Source organism: Chiloscyllium plagiosum, chromosome 1 (genome assembly GCF_004010195.1).
Source record: "Chiloscyllium plagiosum isolate BGI_BamShark_2017 chromosome 1, ASM401019v2, whole genome shotgun sequence".
Classification (NCBI taxonomy): Eukaryota; Metazoa; Chordata; class Chondrichthyes; order Orectolobiformes; family Hemiscylliidae; genus Chiloscyllium; species Chiloscyllium plagiosum.
The window spans coordinates 81,758,941-81,775,079 of record NC_057710.1 but is presented as its reverse complement, the minus strand read 5'-3'; the positions used below and the strand labels follow the sequence as shown (position 1 = coordinate 81,775,079).

Below are 16,139 nucleotides of genomic sequence, written 5' to 3'. Positions count from 1 at the left end.
CGCTCCACCCTTCTCTCCAACCTATCACCTTCATCCCCACCTCCATCTACCTATTGCACTCTCAGCTACCTTCTCCCAGGCCCACCTCCCTCCCATTTATCTGTCCATCCTCGAGGCTCCCAGCCTTATTCCTAATGAAGGACTTTTGCCTGAAATGTTGATTTTCCTGATCCTCACATGCTGCCTGACCTGCTGTGCTTTTCCAGCACCACTCTAATCTTGACCCAATGAACACAGTCTGCTGATTTCTCAGCAGCAAACCCAAACAAGCAGACAAAACAAGTCCGGAAACCCTAGCCACTCTCCCCTACATCAAAGACATCTCAGAAATGACTGCCAGACTACTCAGACCCCTTGGCACATGGTAGCCCACAAACCCACCAACATATTAAAACAGCAGCTAAAGAAATTGAAAGACCCTGTACAGACAACAAGCAAATCAAATGTCATTTACAAAATACCTTGCAAGAACTGTAACAAACACTACATTGGAAAAACAGGCAGAAAACCAGCAACCAGGATACATCAACATCAACTAGCGACAAAAAGACATGACCCACTTTCACGAGTATCTTTACATACAGATGAGGAAGGACATCACTTCGACTGGGACCACACACCCATTCTAGGACAAGCCAAACAGAGACATGCAGGAGAATTCATAGAAGCATAGCATTCCAACCAGAACTCTGTCAACAAACACATTGACTTGGATCCCATTTACCACATCCTGTGGAAAAGAACAGGAAATGGCATCACCATAGGAAATGACATCACCAACCCAAGAATACCTAAACACATAAATAAAAAGTAGACCAAACCACCAGTGCTTCACTGGAGGCTCATTGATGATGTTACCTAGTATGGTGACAAAACATCTGAAAACAAACCTTCCAGTGCAGCGAGCAAACCTACATCCAGAACCTCGACCTGAGCTACAAATCTTCTCAAAAATCGCTAACAAAGATAAGAATTTTAAATTGAGGGATCTGGCCTGCCAATAGTCAAAGTATTAAGCATGGATAAATGTGATGGGTGAGCAGTGTTTGATACAAAATAAGATGTGATGCAATCTTGAAAGAGTTAAAATTTAACAAGGGCAAAGAACAGGAAACTAGCTAGAGGAACATTAAAATAGTTGAGTCTTAATTGAAGAAAAACATTGACAATTGTTTCTGAATCAGTCATGCTAATATGGAGGCAGGGGAGGTTACAAAGGCAGATGGAGAGGACACAGGTTTGGTATCTTAGTTCTTACTGAAAATGATGCCGAGGTTGTGGACAGTCTCATTCAGATACAATGGCTGTGTAAGAAGGTCTGTTCAAATCTAAGTTAATGTGAGATATGTGTGAAGCTGTATGCATTTGTTGGGAAGAGAGTAAGATTAAAGGACTGGTGTCTTTGAGTGAAAAGTAAGCTAAATTAGTTGCAAAGATAAGAACTGGGAGTGAAAATAATATAGGCCAAGCAGTAAATTTTGAGACATTTCATAAAATACCTCATAATTGGCTTAGGCAGCAAAGTTGAAACACATGGTAAAAAAAGCATAGAATGGTATAAAATTGGCTGAGTTACAGAGAACAGAAAATATTGGTGCTCTAGTTTGTATTTTCCACTGGAGCAAAGAGTATTTGGTTCCCCAATGGTTTCATACAAATATTAAAGCCATCTTAATAAATATTTATGCCTTAGTTAAGTGTGCAGACCACACTTTCAGAATTTGCAGATGACACAAAATGTGGAAGTATTGTGAACTGTGAGAAGGAGAATGATAAACTTCAAGAAGACATAAAAACAATATGACAATTAAACTTTAGTGCAGGGAAGTAATGCATCTTGGTGGAAAGAATAAAGTGAAATGCTACAGAACAAAACACAATGCTAAAGAAAACGCACAGATGTCTGACATATATATGCCTAGTTTATTAAAGATGATAGGGCAGGTTTAAGAAGGGAGTAGAGGAGCTGCAATAAAATTCTATTTTGCCTGAATTGGAGAAATGTATCCAATTCTGGGACACTATATTTTAGGAAGGGATTGAAGGTATTAAAGGGTCCAGAAAACTTAGTTGCAGAACTGATCCTATAGTTGACAGATTTTAGTTGAATTAGAAATCCTGTGGTTGATTATCTCAATTAAAAAAGATTGGGTGGAGATTCGATAAAGGTGTTCACAATTCTGAGGGGTATAGTCAGAGCAGATAAAGAGAAACTGCTTCCCTTGGGTGGAAGAATCTAGAAGCTATTTTGAGGTGAGTTTTGCAAAAGAACCAAAGATAACCTTAAGAAACATTTTAACTTGGTGAATAGTCAGGATTTGGAAGGCACCATCTCAGTGTGAAAGAGGGAGAAACAAAATGAGCTTTCACAAGAGTTTTGGATAAGCACCTGGAAATTTATCCATGATGGGTTGCATGGCCTCCTAGTGTGCTGTAACTATTGTGATTTTAGTTCTTCTGTTTTGTAATAGTGTAGAGAATGTTCTGTTTTCTCTGGGGGTGAATTCGGAGGCAGGAGGATCATGTAATTAGGCACAATTGTGTCAGCTGTGACCCATATTCCCACCTCAGAAGGAATTAAATTCTAGGTGGGAAGCCAGTGGTCACCCTTCTTGCCTGGTCACCAGTTGAAATCCTTAAATGACCAATTAAAGATCTATTTCTATCACCACTGTGATTAACATTGTTATAAGGCTTGCATGACAGCTAAAGCCATGCAGCCACCATTTACCCTTTGGCACTGATAAGCATATGGGCGGCAGTGGGCGGCACGGTGGCACAGTGGTTAGCACTGCGGCCTCACAGCGCCTGAGACCCGGGTTCAATTCCCGCCTCAGGCGACTGACTGTGTGGAGTTTGCACGTTCTCCCCGTGTCTGCGTGGGTTTCCTCCGGGTGCTCCGGTTTCCTCCCACAGTCCAAAAGATGTGCAGGGTCAGGTGAATTGGCCATGCTAAATTGCCCGTAGTGTTAGGTAAGGGGTAAATATGGGTGGATTTCGCTTCGGCGGGTCGGTGTGGACTTGTTGGGCCGAAGGGCCTGTTTCCACACTGTAATGTAATCTAATCTAATCTAATCATATGAGCTGCTGGCCTCTGGCTGGCAGATCTTAGATAAGCAAGATTTCCCTTCTCAGAATTAAGGTTCTTAGGGAAGGCCCAATGATGACCTTGAAAGTGTTTGATTGGTTTGTGGTTCGGCTATTTTCCCTTTGTTCCTCATCAAGTCTCCAGCCGCCAGCTGAGATCCTGTGGCCCGGCCTCTTTCCCAGCGTCTCAGTGAGACTCTGCCCAGAATGTCTGCTGTTCATTTACCTGTTGGTGTAAATGTGTCTTTCTGTAAGAGATCGGTATCTCTAAGAATTCTGATAATCTAACTTATTTCAATGTCAAGAGCCCAGAGCTTTCCATGAGAGTTCAGAACCAGAGCTCATATTACATTTTCACAGATATGATTTTTCATCTGTGTACAATATTCTGAGAGTTGAGATTATAACAATAACATTTTTTAATCATGGGATAGATTGACAGCAGCTTTAACTTCAGATTTATTTTTCAATTAAATACTGAAAGGATGTGTACTTCAACATTAGAAAGAGTGAAGTCATTATTTGATTTAACATGAAGAATAATAGTATACCTGAATAAGAAACTATACACCCATACAGAACTGAAAAATGTGTTTAAGAATTCTACAAAGCAATTATTTTTTTCCAATAGCTTGTCATTCTATTTAGAGTCTTTTAACCAAGTCTTTGTAGTCAAAGTACATAAATTCTTTCGAATACTTCTAACTCTGATGCTTATAACATACTGCCACCTCATGAAGGGCAACTAGAGAAGGCAATGAATTCTAGCCCAGCCAGTGATGTCAACAACTGACGAATAGATTTTAAAAATGTATGGTCAAAACTGTAGGAAACTATAAGAATAATATCAAATGTACCACCTGGTGTGAACGTAGCCATCAGAAATGGATCTGCAAAGGCATCTACATGCTAATGAACCCTGCAAAGATCCCTTCCCTGACATCTATGGACTATGGACAAACTGGGAGAACTGTCTCATAGACTAGTCAAGTAACAGATTGACTTAGTCATATTGACAGATTCATTTCTTACAACCAGTGTTCCAAATTCCTCCATCACCATTTCTGTAATGTCCATTCACATCAACAAGCCAGCCCCACTAGAGGAGGTATTCGCTCAGTAAATAGTGTCCCTGTGAATCTTCAGTATTGACTCAGGACTTGATGAAGTCTCATAGTTAATGAAAACCACTCACACACACTGCCCCTTTTCATTTAAATAATTAGTTCATTTGTTCATGTTGAACATCTTTTAGAAGGAGCACTGAGGGTAGCAAGGGCCAGCATATACTCTGGGTACACTCAATGACTTATTTGACTTCAAAGTCCATTGGCAAGTGAGGCAGAGCAGCAGGAATTTGATCCAAGCTGAACAAGGCCTGAAGGACATTAGTGTTACACTAAACTTGCAGTAAGAGTTGTAAGAATTAACAGGAGGGTAAATCCTCAACGATGCACTTGCTGGGGATGCATCTGTCCTATGGCATTATTGTTTGGATACACCATCCAATTCTTTTGAAAATAATGTTCTGCCTTCACATTGTGGGCATTCTGCATTGTGTTGCCTGACATTGTGTAACGACCATGTTGAACTGATTACAACAGATCTAACATTTCAAACTGCTCAATTTTTAGATAATGTGAGTTATTATTAACAGAATTATTGTATGTCACTCACAAAGGCACAAGTCAGGACTCTGAAAGAATATTCTCAAATTGTCTGAATGTTTGTGGTGTAGCTCCAATGACACCCAAGAAGATCAATGCCATTTGGACAAAATGACATACTACTTGGCACTATTTAATCACTGGCACCTCATATATACATATGTTAGTAAACAGATGCACTGCAATAATTCACCGTGGCATTTTTGATAGCACTTCCCAAATACTCAGCCTATACTATACAGAAGAACAAAGGCAAAGGACACATAGAATACCATGACTTTGAATTTCTCCTCCAAGCCTGACAATATGCTCACTTGGAAATGTATAGTTCCATAATCAAAGCTGGGTCAAATTCTCTGCTCACTAGCACTGTGCATTTCCCAGCACTATATAGACTGCAGCAGCTTAAGACAGTGGCATGCGGCAATTTTCTCAAGAGCAATTAGGGATGGACAATAGTTCATAGAATCACTAAATTGTGGAAACAGGACATTCAGCCCAACAAGTCCACACCAATCCTCCAAAGAGTAACCCACCCACACCTTACCCTATTATTCTACATTTACCCCTGACTAATGTACCTAACCTGCACATCTTTTGGATTGTGGGAGGAAACCGGAGCACCCAGAGGAAACCCACTCAGACACGGGGAGAATGTGCAAACTCCACACAGTCGCCCGAAGAGGGAAGAGAACATGAGTCTCTGGTGCTGTGAGGCAGCAGTGCTAACCACTAAGCCACTGTGTCACCCCTATATATTCATATTTTATTCATTTCTGGGATGTGGGCTTCTCTGACTGAGCCAGAATTTATTGCCCATTCCTATTTGCCCATTGAATAGAATAGAATTGAATTAAATTTATTGTCAAGTGTACAGAGGCACAGTGAAAAGTTTTGTCTTGTGAGCAATACAGGCAGATCACTGAGTTAAATAGTATAGATAAGTAAATAATTGGTAAACAGTGGCAAAAACAAAAACATGGGTGCAGGTGAACATTAATAGTTTGTACGTCCATTCGGTATTCTAACAACAGTCAAGTAGAAACTGTTACGAAACCGGCTGGTGCATATGTTCAGGCTTCTGTACCTTCTCGCCGATGGTAATGTTTTTCTACAACCTCTGCCAATGTGGGAGGACTTTTGAGAGCAGGACCGAACATACCTAAAAATAAGTTGACAACTCGGTGAAACCAACCATCAGGACTATTTGCTTTCCCAACAGCATAAGCAGTAAGTGATAGACACAGCAAATCAATCCCACAGAGGATCAGTTCTAAGGCCTGTAGTGCTATCACATCCAGACATGAATGGTGGGGGCAATTAAACAATTCACTCGAGGAAAAGGCTCCATAGTGGGGAGCCCAGCACATCAACATAAATGATTAGCTTCAACTATTCACAGCAGTCTTCAGCCAAAAATGCTGAGTGAATGACCTATCTTAGCCTCCCTTCGAGGTTTCCAGCATCACAGATACCTGTCTACAGCCAATTTGTTTCACACTGTGTGATAAAGTTAGGTTGAAAGGCAAGTGGCGAGGGTGACACAAAGAGATAGGTTCAGCAACTGGACAAAAACTTGGCAGGTGGAATACACTTTCGGGAACTGTGAAGATCAGAGGATCTGAATAGAATTTAAATGGAAGAAGATTGCAAAGCTCTAAAATGGTGGGATTTGGAAGGCCTTGAGCATGAAACACAAAAATCTGGCAGTCAAGATCAGCAACTACAGGGATGGCAACTGGAATGCTGGTCTTCATGTCAAAGGTAATGGGATATAAAAGGTATATCACAGCTGGAACACGGTGAATAGTTTTGGGCTTCTTATATGATGCACTGGCATTGGCATTCAGAGAAGGTTCATGAGGTTGATACTAAATATGGAGAACATTGTCTAATGGGTGAGGTTTAGTAGGATCAGGCTGTACTCATTGGAATTTAGAAGAACAAGAGTTGACCTAATTGAAACATATACAATTCTTGGAGGACTTGGCAGGGTGGATGTGGGGAGGTTGAATACCAGTGTTGAGGTGAAGGTGTCTGCCCTTAATGTCAATACTGCATTAAACTGTATGTAGCATCTAGGAACTTTAGAAAACTGGAGTTAATGGGAATTCAGGGAAAATGTTTCACTGGTTAGACCCCCCTCCAAGCCACTTATCATCCAAATTTGAACATTTATCACCATTCATTACTATCACCTGAGTCAAATATTGAAACTTCCACCCTAAGGACGTTGTGGGTCTATCTATAGCACATGCACTGCAGTTGTTCAAATAGACAGCTCACTGCCACCTTCACAAGGACAACTCAGGACGGGCAATAAATGCTGGGCCAATCATTGACACCCATAACACATGAATGAATAAATACTAACAATGCATGTCGAGCAGACTCATTGAGGATAAGTGATTCCCTTCCTCAATATATATTAGTGAGAAGGGTATTTTTGGTGACAATCAACAGTAGTTGATCGCAAAGAGGCCAACTACTTTTTTCCAGATTTTGTTTGAAAATCATGATCTGCCATTCTGGGGTTAGAATTTACGACCCCAGATCATTAGCCTGCGGTTCTGGTTTACTCTTTCTGTGACACCACAACAATGCTACTGGCTTTCCAGGAGCTAACCATTAACTTTTACCTGCCGTCGGGATATTTAGGAATGACAATTAATGCTGGCCAAACCAATAATGCAAGACATCCCAGGAACAATTAAGAAAACAAGGAGTGTGATTGCCTCCTGGAACAATGTAACTGAGTAACATTCCCCCTTCCTAATATGTTGCAGTGTCTGTACCACAGCTTCTAGTTCATTGAATTTGAATCAAAAATTCCTCAAGCCACAAATATTTTCTGCAGATGCATTTGTCCTGGATTATATTGCCTTCATCCAATGAATGATTTTCTTCAAACAAAAAATTGTCAGGAGAGTTGGTAAAATAGAATTGTTGATCCCCTGGGCCACAATGAAATGTGAAAAGTTAAGCGGCAATAACCTTTATATGATGAGCCATGTGTTATTGCCTCAGTGCCTGAGAAAGCAAAGCGAGTCACAAGGATGGGTACTGGGTCCACTGCTTTTTGTCATTGGTATGAATAATTTGGATGAGAACATAAGAGGTGTGGTTAGTAAGTTTGCAGATGACACCAAAATTAGAGGTGTAGTGGACAGTGACAGAGGTTACCTCAGAATACAGTGGGATCTGGGGAGTGTTGCTGAAGAAAGAGACCTTGGAGTGCAGGTTCATAGCTCCTTGAAAGGGGAGTCGCAGGTAGATAGGATAATGAAGAAGGTGTTTGGTTTGCTTGCCTTTATTAGTCAGAGTATTGAGTTGGGAGGTTATGTTGTGGCTCTGCAGGACATTGGTTAAGTCATTTTTGAAATATTGCATGCAATTCTGGTCTCCCTACTATAGACTCGAAAGGGTTCAGAAAAGATTTACAAGGATGTTGCCAAAGTTAAAGAATTTGGGCTCGAGGGAGAGGTTGAATAGGCCAGGGCTGTTTTTCCCTGGAATGTTAGAGGCTGAGGGATGACCTTATAGAGTTTTATAAAATCATGAGGGACATAGATAGTATAAATAGAAAACATATTTTCTCCGGGGTGGGGAAGTCCAAAACTTGAGGGCAAAGGTTTAGGGTAAGAGGGAAAACATTTACTAGGGACCTAAAAGGCATTGTTTTCACTCAGAGGGTGGTGCATGTAAGGAATGAGCTGCCAGAAGAAATGGTGGAGACTGGTACAATTACAACAATTAAAAGTAATCTAGATGGGTATATAAATAGGAAGCATTTAGAGGGATATGGGCCAAATGCTGGCAAAGGGGACTAGATTAGGTTAGGATATCTGTTGGCTTGGACGAGTTGGACCGAAAGGTCTGTTTCTGTGTTGTATATCTCTCTGACTCTATGTACTCAAAGTTTAGGAGGCCATTTACAGCTCAAATTATGCTGTTGGGAAATAATATGACTCGACCATTACTTCCTAAATTAACAACAAAAACTGCAAATGCTGAAAACCAGATATACAGAAATATAGAGAAGGTCTGTCTGCAAGAGAAAATACACATTATATTTTAGGATGCACCCTTCAAGACAATTGGTTTTCATTTGAAAGGCTTCATTTTTTAAATTTTGTTTTGAGTCACATATCTGAAATATTATAGTCTCTCTCCTTTCTTTTTGCAGGTTTTGTTTCACAGGCTGAGAACTTGCAGCAGGCCCTGTTCTGATCACTACACCGATAACCTATTGAGAAAGTAAGGATAATTACTTGAATTCTGCCATGGGGCCGCAGGCCAAGAATGATATATAGGTAAACTGTGCATTCCTGGTATTTTATTTTCTGTAAATTAAAATGAACAGATGAATAATCACAGGCTCAAAATGTGTGCTTTTTGCAACATACACTTCTGACAGGACTCTTGAATCCAAAACCAGAATATGTACTGTTTAATCTCAACTCATGGCCATAAAAACAACCAATTGTGATGAATTATTAAAACAGATTTTTACTTTTGTGTGATTCATATTACAATGAGACAGAATAATCAAATAAAAAATGAAGGAACTGCTGAAAATTTTAGCAAAGTCCCTCAGCAACCAACTTAATACACCCATTTCTCAATAAAAGAGAAGATTAAGCTAATAGGTTCGATAGCATTACAAATGATATGTGTCCTTAAGATAAGCACCTGTCATTAGTTATCCATGCAGCTACTATGGAGTTTTCCATTATGAATCCTTCATGCTATTACATAGATCTATTCTAGTATTAAATAATTTCTTGTTTAGTGGTATATGTCTATTAGTTCACTCTTTGGCCTTTTTTTCTGCATTTGGATTGTGAAGTAACTGCTTCTGCTTACTGAATAGGATAACAAGATTAGAACTCCCTCCCTCTGGAGGAATACAGCACCATGCTTCGTGTTAGAATTCATCCGATGAAATAAAGCTGTTCAATGTATAATGTGGAATGAGTTAGCTCTCGTCACCGTCAGCACTGTGTGATGGATGTGAGTGTTACAAAGATTAAGAACAGTGCGTCTCATTTTACGATGTAACATTAGGATCTGTGCACACTGGGGCAAGGCTGTTTTGGCTTTAGCTACTCCCCAACATAAGTGACTGTTTCAATTTCCCACTAGTTCTTTGCCAGTGTTGCATTGCATCTCATGTTTCTATTATGATGCACAATCTACAAGGACCAACATTGCGGAGGATGTTCCATCAGTCCAGCTGCATGACAATGTAGAAAACTTCCGAAGCAATTGGCAAGCTGGTTCAATAAAAGTTTCAAGAAAGCTGACTTGGCTCCAGAAAACTTGACAATTCACAAAATAGTGTAAAAAAATTAATGAAGATAGATTTATAACCAGGTACAGGGGAACCTCGATTATCCAAACGAGATGGGCAGGCACTATTTCGTTCGGATAATCGATTATTCGGTTAACTGATTAAATGTCTTTCCTCTTGTGCTTGGAGTTTTTAAAGTCTGCTCCCATTCAGGAGATTGCAGCAGTTTACAGTGTGCGAGCCCACACCCCAAAACAGCCCCTGTCCAACCCCGTCCCTGCCCCCCCCAACCCCGCCCAACCCCACTCCTGCTCCCTGTCAGTGTCTGCCCCGCCCTCTCTCCGGGGCAGCCGGGCTGGACCATCAACAAGACTGCTGCTGCTGCCTTTGTGGCTTAAGTCTCCAAATAGAGCGTACACACACACCTTTTTACTGCAACTTTTTGAGAGGTTCCACGTTTGCCCTACACAGGACAATGTTAGACAGATTATCTGGGGACAGGTCAGTATAGGGTACACCCCTCTGTAGAACTCCAGGTAAAGTGTGGGGTGAGAGAGAAAAAGTGGGAGGGCTGTCATTTGGAGACGGTGCCTGTTTAATCACTGTAAACAAAAGATACAATCACTGTTGGAAACACGTCTTTGATGTGATATTTCTATCAGGACCTTGAGATCTCCTTCGGATAATCCAATTTTCGGATAATTGGTATTCGGACAATTGAAGTTCCTCTGTATAATGTTTTGAAGTAATTAAATACAATAGATATGGAATTCCCATTGGAAAAAATTGTGTTAAGCTTCTTGAGTGTCGTTGGAGCTGCACTCATTCAGGCAAGTGGGGAGTATTCCATCACACTGCTGACATCAGAGACTTTGGTTGATTCTGATGAAATGAAGTAAAATAGTATCTCAGGAAAAGTTAGACTATTAAATACACAGTTCACCTCCCTAGTAACTATTAAACAGAGCCCATACTTAACTCAGGCACACCCAAATTCCTCGCTATCCCCAGACCTGACCTGACACACACCTCAGTCCTGACCTGACACTCACTTCTCAACCATGACCTGACCTGACCCACTCTAGACCCCTCTGACACTCCACTGGGACCCAATCCCTCCCACCTGGCATCCTATGTACCTGACAGGCTACCCTCTACCCATCTGTCATCATACTGCTGGCATTCGAACTGCTCTAATCCTAAACCCTCATTACCTTACTTACTTGACACACTGCCTACCCAGGGGGCACCCTACCCTCGCAGTGCCTGAACATTACACTTACTATATACACTGGTGGAAATTGTTAAAGTAGCTGTCAGAATCTTTAAATTACATTACAGAGGAACCTCGATTATCCGAATATCGGATTACCCGAAGGAGATCTCTAGGTCCAGATAGAAACATTACATCAAAGACGTGTTTCCAACACTAATCGTGTCTTTTGTTTACAGTGATTAAAAGTGAACGAGGCTTACTGAAATGCTGCCGAGAACAGTCCTGGACGTCGATGGGAGCTCAGGCACCGTCTCCAAATGAATGACCTCCCACCCTCTCTGTCTCTCCCCACACTTTCCCTGGAGTTCTACACAGGGGTGTACCCTAAACTCCCCCTTCCCCAGATAATCTCTCCAACATTGTCCTGTACAGGGCAAAAGTGGAACCTGTCAAAAGGTTGTGTGTGTGTGGCTGAGTGTGTGCGCTCAGTCTTGTTGTTGGTATCCATTCCAGCTGTCCCGGAGAGGGCAGCACGGGGGTGGGCGGGGTGGGAGGGGCAGGCGGGGGGGTAGTATTGGAGGGGGTTGGGAGCAGATGGGAGGCGCTGTTGGACAGGGTTGGGGTGGGGGAGTGGGGCGCCGGGGCTGCTGCCTAGACTCCTGACAGGAAAGCAGACTTAACAGAAAACTCCGAGCCCCAGAGGAAAGGCATTTAATCAATTAACCGAATAATCCATTATCCGAATGAAATAGTGCCCGCCCATCTCGTTTGGATAATGGAGGTTCCCCTGTATGTGGAACTGACAGCTGTGAAAAGGGGATATGATTTGCCTCCTTCTGACAGTTTGATATTATGAAAGAACAATCAGAAGGGAAGGATGGTTCCATATTTTAGAAGGAGCACCAAGTGGAACCTCCTCTCACATGTGATGCTCATTTTTTTCATTAAAGAACAGGACTGAAGTGACAATCAGCATGAGATTACCAATCCAAAACAAGTTGGGCTCTCCTAATTGCATAATTACAGAATTACTGAAAGTTCTTCTATTCCTCTCTCCTCAGAATTTCTACAGCAGCTGATTGATGGTGTCAGGGTCGCATCATCATATTAGGAAGTGCATTCTCATTATACTCCAGCAACAGCTTGTTTTTGAGTATTTACTCTAAAAGCCAGAGATCCTGCAAAGCCTTTTTAAGCACTTTAACAACCAGCTCTCTAACTTCAAATCGTTTCTCCAGGAGATGCAGTAGCCCCTCGACTTACAAACTTAATCCGTTCCGGGACCCGGTTCGCGAACCGAAAAGTTCGCGAACTGAATCAATTTTTTCCATTGTTCGGATAGCGTAAGAATGCTTGGACGTAGCAACGAATGCTGTTCACAGCGCACGCGCCAAAGACGAACTGAATGAGATCACGCGGGGCCTGAGAGCTTTTGCGTTCAACAAGCGCATAGCAAAGCAGAACAATGTAACCACGTGGTGTCGCACGCGGGCTTTTTGCGTTTGTACCTTTGTTCGTACCTTGAATTTCGTACGTACGTTGAAGCAAAATTTTACGTACAATCCTGTTTGTAAACTGACTTGTGTGTGAACGGGGTCGCTCGTATGTCGAGGCACTACTGTACTTCAGAAATTCTTCTCCTTCTCTTCCTTTAACGCTACTATTCCAATCCATTTTCAGATCATTAAAATCTCCCTTTATCACTCTGTAGGTTTTTTGTGCTTCATAATTATTCTGAAAGTTTGCTCCTTTATGTCCATTCTATCCTTTTCAGATAGAGCCTGGTGCTTGACTTGCTTTTTCTTAAGATCTCTTTCACCCATGGTGGAACTCTTAATGACCTATGTCTTGATATTCAGATCCATGCGGCTTTATAACATGCAGTCTTAGATCTTCCAAGTAAGAAATACGTTCCCTATTTTCCTACCAAAATGCATGATTTCACATTTTTGTGCTGAGCTTCACCTGCCATTTGCCCAAGCATCAAGTTTACTATGGGTAGTCCCACTGTCATTTGTCGTCATCGTCTTTAGTATGGGTAAGCACTCTGCCACCCACTCCTATCCTGCATAAAACGTCATCCACCAATTCAGAAATTTGAATTAAAAACATAATAGATAGTGTAAATGATGAAAAACAGTGGTCCCAGAACACTACTTCACTGTGTTGTGCCATTCTGAATAACCACTTACTAATCCCACTTTTTGCTGTCTGTCCTGAAATCCATTCCTGTACTAATTTCCTGATTACACCTTCTCAGAGTCTATTATTGAGCACTCAATGGCAGGGCTTTTGAAAATCCACGTAAATTGAATTTATTTAAATATCTCTGACTGTTGTTAAACAGGTTGCACAGAAGTCCCCTGGTTACAGGAACACTGCCAAGTTGTTTTGATGTATCTCATCAGTTCTGTTCACTTTTCATCGACCACAGATTAATCACAATATTCCAGAAATGTTAACCTATTCTTCCAACACAACCTCGTCAAACATGCATTCTGCTGCTCCATTCTCTACTTTCTATAATCATGACAATGTAGCACAAGGTGTCATTCAGAGACAACTATCTTTGAAGCACTGCTTGCTATCTCTTTGCTATCTCTCAACAATCTGCCTGCAGTAATTCATCCTTCTTTCTATCCATGATATCTATATGGGCCTTGATCTCTCTCTGTTCACACTGCCACCTCACAGTGCTCTGCTGAAACATCTGTCTGTTTCTGAAGTAACAACAGTCAGAAACCAATTGGCAGTCATTATTGCTGCTAAATGCAACCTATTAATATTCAGACTTCCACATTACCCAACTCGCCAAACAAGATAGATATTAAAAGATTAGTCAAGGAAATCAGAGCATATAAATGGCAGATTCAGCTCACTGCTTACTCTGAATGGGCTTCACGTTGGTCATTGGGCAATAGTGTCTCAAGGCATAAGCCATGGGCACCAGCCAAATGCGTTCCTCCTCCTTAGCATTTAGAACCAGCCATTCCATTGCTCTGAAAATACAGGCCTGTATTGCAGACGCACCAGTAACTAACACTGATAGGCTGCAGATAGGACAGCTTGCACACAGGGGCAGGCATCAGCTTGCAGGCTGGACTGGACTGCATCTCAAGGTTGCTCCCTTGTTCTCTTAATGCTGACACATTTAACATCTACCTGTATGCTCATAATATTCCTGCTTTGCCATGCACCCCAATTGACACAATTATACAACCAGGCAGCTTGCATTTCTGCTAAGCCGTCTTCAGTCTAGGGGATACATTTCTCACTGTATGGCAGTGTGATGCATCAATCTCACTGTATGCCAACAGTGTATCGAGCAAACACGCTGCATGTGCAGCCAAGTATCCAAACCATGGGTAGATAGTCTTCGTGGAAGACATGGAGACACCCATCAGTCAGGGATCCTGGGCACAGTATGTCAAGGACAGCATCTCATACCTGTCCAGGGCATTACCCACAGTTCAGCTTTTGTTGAAGGTGTCTTGGTCAGGAGACCCATGTTCTAAGTCCGGTGAGTGGGTCATGGTCAGTCCATTACCTATGTAGCAATAAGTCAGGGGTTGAGGAGTATAAGTTGTTAATGTGATGGGGGAGATTTATAGGTACCAGAGAGTGATCAGGTCACAACTTATGCAAGTCTGTCTGGTCATGTTGCTCTGGAGGTGGGCCATGATTAGTCTGTCAGTTTCATCCACAGAAACAAAGGGTGGTAGAGGGGGAAGGGAAGGGGACAAGTGTGGCTCGAACTGAGAGACTGAGCCTCAGCTGTTTAGTCATCAGGAGTAAGGGCTGAAGTTGAAAAATGTTGTGCTGGAAAAACACTGCAGGCCAGGCAGCATCCGAGGAGCAGGAGAATCGACATTTCGGGTATAAGGCCTTCTTCAGGAGGCTGAAGGCCCTGCACAAGGGTTTGATAAAGTTGTGTAGAGGTCAGTAGGATTTGCAAGTTGTGAGGATGATATAAAGGGGATACAATGGGGTATAAAAAAAAGATTAACTCAGTGGCAAAAACATATTATTTAATTGGTAAGAGATTGCAGAATTCTGAGAACTCAGAAGGAGCAGTGCATGCTCAGGCATGAATTGCAAAAGGTTAGTATGCAGGTAAAGCAAATAATTCGGAAAGCTAACAGAATGTTGTCTTGCAACCATGTCTCTCTCTAATATTATTGTTATGAGTGTGGAGTGATCCTCCATATCAGATTGCTATGTAGGAAAAAAAAACCCTGTCTCTCTCTCTCTCTCCGCAGAAGCTGCCAGATCTGCAGAGTTTCTCCAGCATTTTCAGTTTCTGCTTCAGATTTCCGACATTCACAGTATTTGGCTTTCAATGAGTGGTTACAATTGTTGGAGATCAATTCCCTTAGCCACAGGAACTGCAGGAGTTCCTCAGGGTAGTGTCCTAGGCCCAGCCATCTTCAGCTGCTTCATCTTCTCTCCAACAAAATATCAGAAGTAGGGAGGTTCAGCACCATTTGCAACTCCTCACATATTGAAGCATTTCATGTTCAAGTGCAACAAAACTTGGACAGTCTAGGCTTGGGCTAATAAGTGGTAAGTAATTTTCACATCATACAAATACCAACCAATGGAATTTGCCAACAAAAGTGAAAACTAACCATGACCCCTTGATAATCAATGGCATTATAATTCCTTAATCCCCTATTACCAATGTCCCGAGCATCACCATTGACCAGAAACTGAACAGTACAGCAGTGGCTACAAAAGCAGGACAGGGTTTTTGATTCTGAGGTAAGTATTTCAGCTCCTGTCTCTTCAAAAACTATTCACCATCTACAAGGTACAAGTAAGGAGTCTGATGGAATAACCTTCTCTTCAAAAACACTTAAAGTTCAACAAACGTTGA

The 16,139-nt window shown here is 41.7% G+C and overlaps 1 long non-coding RNA gene across 1 annotated transcript; it reads left to right on the top strand.

Moving 5' to 3' along the window:
* The first annotated feature begins 1,232 nt into the window (after positions 1-1,232).
* On the top strand, positions 1,233-12,534 carry LOC122555661. The gene is made up of 3 exons (XR_006313333.1): positions 1,233-1,316; positions 8,941-9,011; positions 12,325-12,534. It is a non-coding gene; the product is annotated as an uncharacterized LOC122555661 (long non-coding RNA).
* Positions 12,535-16,139: the final 3,605 nt, after the last annotated feature.